Source organism: Python bivittatus, unplaced genomic scaffold, assembly GCF_059951505.1.
Source record: "Python bivittatus isolate LINGU-HERP-01145 unplaced genomic scaffold, Pbiv_v1 ctg000310_np1212, whole genome shotgun sequence".
In the NCBI taxonomy this organism is placed as follows: domain Eukaryota; kingdom Metazoa; phylum Chordata; class Lepidosauria; order Squamata; family Pythonidae; genus Python; species Python bivittatus.
Window position 1 is genome coordinate 5,116,502 of NW_028277054.1, and position 6,618 is coordinate 5,123,119.

Sequence of the window (6,618 nt, forward strand, 5' to 3'; positions counted from 1 at the left end):
TGTGTGGACTTCAACTCCCAGAATTCCCCCAGCCAGCATGATTTGCTGGGGGAATTCTGGGAGTTGAAGTCCACACATCTTAAAGTTTCTGAGGTTGAGAAACACAGCACTAGGCAACCTTCATTCTTCAGACTTCACAGGGGCCCGCAGTAAACCGACCAATGTGGTCTTGTGGCGAGGGCCAGTGGTGTGGAATGCCAGCATCTGCCCAACCTTGATGCCCTTGGAAGGAGCCATCGCTGAATGGGGCATTCAGCTGCTTCTCTCCTGCAGAGGAGAAGATGGCTTTGATGGGACCTGAAACACTTTGAAGTAACGCACTCTGGTTTATATAAAATACATGTGCTGTTTTTCCTTTCGCAGTAGCCCTGCTTGGTATGCCTAGGCCCATTATGGAAGTTCTTTCAAATAATAGTAATAATTTCAATAATAATAATCTGAACTCCTCAATTACGAGAAGTTGCATTACTCGGAACAGCACATACATTACAATAGTTTTTGGCTATCCAGGATTGTTGGGAAGGGTCTGATTGTTCTGACTGGATTTGATGCTTTTAACTATCTGGTAGACTGGGTAAATAGCAACGACGACAATAGTAGAGATTGCAAACATTTGGAAGAGGTTGACAGTGTTACCAATTGCGCAATATCATGAGGACTTAGAATTAGGGCTGCCTAAATTTGAAACAATTTATGACAGCCCACCTACAAGCAACAGCACTGTGGGGGACCTCATACATAATTAGACACCACTTTATGATTCCCAAGTCCCTGGGTAGGGCTTGAATGCCGGGGTGGGGTAGAGGGAGAAAAAAACCAGGAACATCAGCCGTGACACACGATTAATGCAATTGGAATATACAGGTAGACCTTGCTTGACCCCAATAGGGACCAGAACATTTGTTGTTAAGCGGGGCAGTTGTTAAGCAAGTTGCGTCCGATTTTATGACCTTTTTTGCAGCAGTCATTAAGCAAATCATGTGGTTCCCCATTGATTTTGCTTGCTGGAAGCCAGCTGGGAAGGTCACAAATGGTGATCATGTGACCCTGGTACACTGCAACCATCATAAGTGTGAGCTGGTTGCCAAGCGCCCGGATTGTGATCACATGACTGCAGGGGTGCTGCAACAATCGTAAGTGCGAGGACCAGTTGTAAGTCCCTTTGTTCAGCACCGTGGTAACTTTGAACAGTCACTAAATGAATGGTTGTTAAGTGAGGACTACCTGTAATATTGGGCTGTTTCTAGAGATCTGCTCTATTTTTCAGAAGGGGAAAAAGCCAAGAGATTTGCTTAGTCTTGCACAAACAACCACATGGGAGGGGTGAGTCACACTATAGAAGTAGATCCCACTAGATCCTCTTCTGCTCTCTGAAGTGCTTTCCTTCGAATTGCAAAGGGAAACCTGCTTTATTCTTTCCTTTGTATTGTTCTCTCAATAACCCTGCAAGGGAGTTTGGATGAATAACAAGCTGCGTTCCTGAGTAGGGATTTGAACGAGGTCTCCGCTGGAATCTGCGTTGCATCCTTTCCTTTTCCTGCAACACCATTAACGCGTTCTTTGTTCAGGCTTAGCTCAAGGCCCTCACGCCCCTGCAGCTGCCCCTCGCCATCTCGAGGTCCTCCTTGCTCTCACTCCCTGTGTCCACATTTTGTATTGCCAGTTCAGTCGACATCTCATAACAAGCACACTTAAGTCCAATTCGGCTGGAAATGGAACCAATATTCTGGTGCTTTACACTTTACACCGCCTCCCTTCCATTTCTCTCTTTCCTCTCATTTTTATTACTCCAGCGGGTTCTTTCCCTGCGTTCCCCATCTGTCATCCTGTACAAAACTCTCTTCTTGTGGAAAATATTTCCACTGGGAGCTCCCAGGAAAAATATTTTAAAACAATCGAAGGAGTGGGGGGAATTTAATGTTAAACAAAATGGCATAAATTCTAGGTTTGCAGCTCTTTTTATGGAAGCCATGATGTCCAAGTAGCTGGGGCAGTGATCCAGGTCAAAGCAGCAGAACCTCCAGCCGTGCATCATACTTCATGATCTCTGACGTGTAACTATCATTTCCCCACCAGAATTAGTCCAAAAGGCCTCCTAGCTGAGCATCGGTCGTTTGGATCTTACCATAATTGCGACTGTGTTTTGCATTCTAGACAGCTGTTGGGCCCTCACAGCTGGTGTCCTATGAACTTCATCATGCCATAATTTCAAGTAAATGTCCTACACACACATTCTTGTAATTTGAACGCACTTGCTGCATTCTGATACTAGTTTGGAGAACCAATGGGCATCGAAGCAGTTTGGGAGGGGGGCATGTGGGCAATTTAAAATGCCCCTCTGCAAGATCAGTAGGTGCCTTCTTCTGATGGAATATCACCCCAGGGCATCATGGGAAATGAAAATAGAAGCTTATATCACTAATGTTGCACAGGCATTGCGAGAAATGACCATGGTGCTCATTAGATGGAGGAGTAAACTTACTCAGGGGCAGTGCCCAGAATGCATCCCAGGCATGCTTCCTGCTAATAATGCCTGGGATCTGAGCAGTGCCTTGAAAACCTGCGCGTACCATTGCTGGCAAAGCACCTCCACCAAACTTTGGATGGAGGATGAAGACAGACATCGAGTCTGAGCAGTGGGGCAGTTTGCACAGAGCGTCTTGCTATTGCAAGCAGGAGGAGCAAATGTGCAGACAGACCTCTTTCATCCTAGTCTGTTCTTCTGTTTCTTCAACACACCCTTAAATTAAAAAGCAGGGAGGTCATTCTGTCCTAAAGAATCTCATAGGAGTCCTCAGTAAGTGTCTTCCAAGCCTTATGATCTTAGGCATTGAATAGCACTTGCTACTTCCCAACCAGAATTAAAGGGTTGAGGGTCAAGTGTAAAATTTTGAGTGTAAAGTGTAAAAATTAAAAAAAATTAAATTTTAATTTTTTAAAAATTAAAGGAGTGAGTGCAAAGTCCAAGCAGAAATGAGGCATCCTTAAAAAGGGTATGAGGGGTAAGTGAACAAGAAAGAGAATGGGTCGATTTTTAGAGAAGAGAGTTTGGCCTCATTCAGCCTTGTTTAGAACTTTCAGCCTGTTAATCCTAGGATTAATAGGTCCCTAGGTGAGTTGTATGGCTTGCCCAAACCCAACTAAAGCTGCATTTTGCTGGGTTTTAATCACAAATGACATCAGTCTGAAACATGAGAACCACTGGCTGATTTCATACCACACGCTAAAGTAAGATAACATGGGACAGGGCAGTTTGCAGTTCTGCACGTTATGTGAAGTCCAGCCATCTTAGCATGTTCAGTAAATCAGATCATCAACATTAAGATGCAATAGGGTCTGTTTCTTTGGGCATCGCATCTTATGCAAACACAGTAATTGGTTTTTCCAGGTTTAACATGTTGTTGTGCACGGCCTCTACTAAGTTGATTGACTTCTTAATCGGGATCCAGGGAACCTTTAGAATTTGGGGGGAAAAGATACGTGCTGCTGCTTCACCCCACCTCTTTTTTTGCCGCAGCAATCAACTCATGCTGAGGTCTGGATAGCGTCCTTTTCAGATCACCACCAATGGTGAACACCCAATATGTGTGGAAGTCCAACAGGCCCTTCCCGTTGGGTTCCTACATCTGGAGGGCAGCCATATTTCTACTTAATTTATCCCTGTCCCCTTTTCTGCAATCATGAAAATATATATATTTTTCCTCCACACTACAACTCGTATTCCTTTCTACATCATATTTTCAAACTCATGTTCTTTAGTGGCATTTTATTTACCCAACTCCCAACCTTGAACCATCTCACCAGAAAATTCTATCTAGCTCAGGCTTTCCAAAGTGGTGCTCCTTAAAGGTTTTTTTCCCCCCGCCAACTTTCATTAGTCCCAGCCGTTGCCAATAGCTCAGGGTTGATGGGAGGTGTAGTCCAAACAATCTGCAAGGCACCATCTCCGGGAAGGCTGCAATAGCGTGCTCAGTCCCCATCTAGGATTCACAGAGTTTGGATTTCTATTTTTGCTTCTTGCCAGTAATTTTATCTCAGTTTTATAAACTGTTGTACACACCATATTGGAGAAGAAGAGAAGTTCTTCTAAATGGTTATTTTAGAAGATTACAAAAAAAAAAAAAAATAGAGTACTAGAAGGATGGAAGCTTACCCATTCTTTCTGGCCTTGTATTAGCCTTTTGCTTGCAATTATTTCCCAGGCCTGTGGTCCCGTGTTGCTCTCCTGCCCCTTTTGAATCAAACCAATGGACCCATCTGTCCCTAATGCTAAAAATTATGGCAGCTGCCAGAGCAAAGATGGATGGTGTCTGCTCACTGGGGCAGCAAACTCATCCTAAGAATCAAATTGTTCTTAACGAATCTCATTTTCCTCATTAACAGGTAAGCATCTTCCCCAGCCTTCTGGTCTTTGGCTTCGTTGGGTTTCTAATCCAATCCACCTCCAACCTTTCAAAGGGGATTAGTAGAAGAGGGTGTGAAACATCCACCATGAAATAAGGTGTCCTGAAGGATTTCCCATCTAAAAACGTGCCCTCTTCTGTAGAAATCCTTATCAGCTCACTCATGCTATGCTTGTGGGCATGGCTGTGGCTGATGTACTGTAGGGGGAACCATTTGCTCTTCCTCTTGCAATCCAGGATTAAGCTGGGAGGCTGAAGCAAGTTCTAAACAAAGCCCTGAGCTAGGGTGGCATCAGGAGGGCAGGAGCGGGTTCCCCTCCAGCTAAAAGCACCACAGACCTGAGAAGATTATTAGGGTCCTTCCAGTGAGGCTTTTTTGGTGCATTTGTTCTCGGAATCTCATGGAAAACTGCAAAAGAAAGATGTTGCCTTCCCTCTTGTGATGTCCCCCACTATTTTTCTCTATCTTCTTTGCATTTATAGTCTTTCTTTGAGAGCTCAATGGGTTTACATCCCCACAACTATGTTATGAAGGTTAGGCTGGGAGAGAGCAGCTATCACCCAGTGACCCATCATGAAAGGACTTGAGCTGGTATCTCTGTAGGCTTTAAGAGGCCTTTGATGAGTTCAGAGTGCAACCATGCTGGATCTGAGCCACGTTTCACATTTTGGATCTGAATATCTGCCACATATGTCACAAACACCCTTTGGGGAGGGAAAAATGGATTTTCTGATTCTAGCCCAGTGTTTCTCAACCTTGGCTGCTTCAAACTCTGTGGACTTTAACTCCCAGAATTCCCCAGCCAGCCATGCTGGCTGGGGAATTCTGGGAGTTGAAGTCCACACTGCTTAAAGTGGCCAAGGTTGAGACATCCTGTTCTAGCCTGTTTGGAAATACTTCCAGAAAAGAATAAAATGTGGCTGGATAAATAAGGATATGTCTATCACTCCTCACCTCTCCTAGGATGACTGTTGAGCTATCCTAGATTTAGGTCAATGTTGGTATTTTTGTGCATGTTCTCATATAAAAAATGTGCATGCATACGCCTCCCACACCAGCTTTCCCATTTAGGGTGCCTGTCAGAAGTAGGGACGCTTATTCCCAGAGTTAATGCTGGCTGGGAATTCTGGGAATCAGAATCCAATTAAAGTCCACACACCTGGATCGTGCGCAGTTTGGAGAATTCAGATACAAGTACACGCTCATGTGCACGGTTAGGAGTCCTGGATTTTGGTAGCTTAACAGCCAAAAGGTAAATACTGTAGACACCTCCCTGGACTTCTGGCTTTGTATTGTCTAGCCAGGAGGACCAAGGGCTTGGGTTTCAGAGAAAAGGCAAGCGTTGAGTTGACGTTTAGGGATGAAGGTTCAGACCGAAGGGGTGACAAAGAAGAGGAGCCATCTTGAAGAACAGCTGACCTTAAGGGGAAGTGATGAAGGAGCAAAGACCACTGAGAGATAATGCGATTGCTAATTCTAGTTGTTTCTGGGACATCATTTTTCACCTTCAACCCGTTTTTGTTGGTTTGCTTGAAGTGATGGGTCCATTTTATATATTAAAAAGTGCTTAGGCAACTCTCAGCTGCCTGTTTCCATTATATGGAACGTGAGCCTGGAGAGTGGAGAAAGACTCTCCAAGGATCCCCACTGGACAGGCCTCAAAAAGCAGTTCGTTTCTTCTTGGTGGCCCCTTGGCAAGGTTGGTTGTGGTTTTATTTATTCATTCAATCTTCCGGTATTCATTCCTGTTGGGAAACTGAACAATTGCTAAGAGGAGAAGGGTGGAGGCATAGCATAGGTCTGCAGGACAGATCCAGAGTACAAGATGGGGAACGGTGGACAAGGTGAAGTATCTTGGCTACTCCTTTTATGGCAAGGAAGAGACATTTGATAGAGAAGTCAGGTGAGATTTACTCAGTATTGCAACACTGACACGCAACCCGTCTTAAGGGCCATTTTTACCAGCTACTTTCTAGCTTCCAGATTTGAGAGGACACCGAGGGCAAAGCTGAGCCCATGTTGCAAGGCACTTGTAATTTTAGGAGCACGCGTTTCTCTGAGTATGATGATGTAACCACATCCTCTTAAAATGCATTGCCATTTTTACGATCTAATCTTGAATACATCCAAAGAGAAAATTGACCCTGGCTGTCAATCTCGCCTCTGCTGCTGAAACCATGCCACCTCCCTCCCCTGAAAGCTGAAATTATGCCC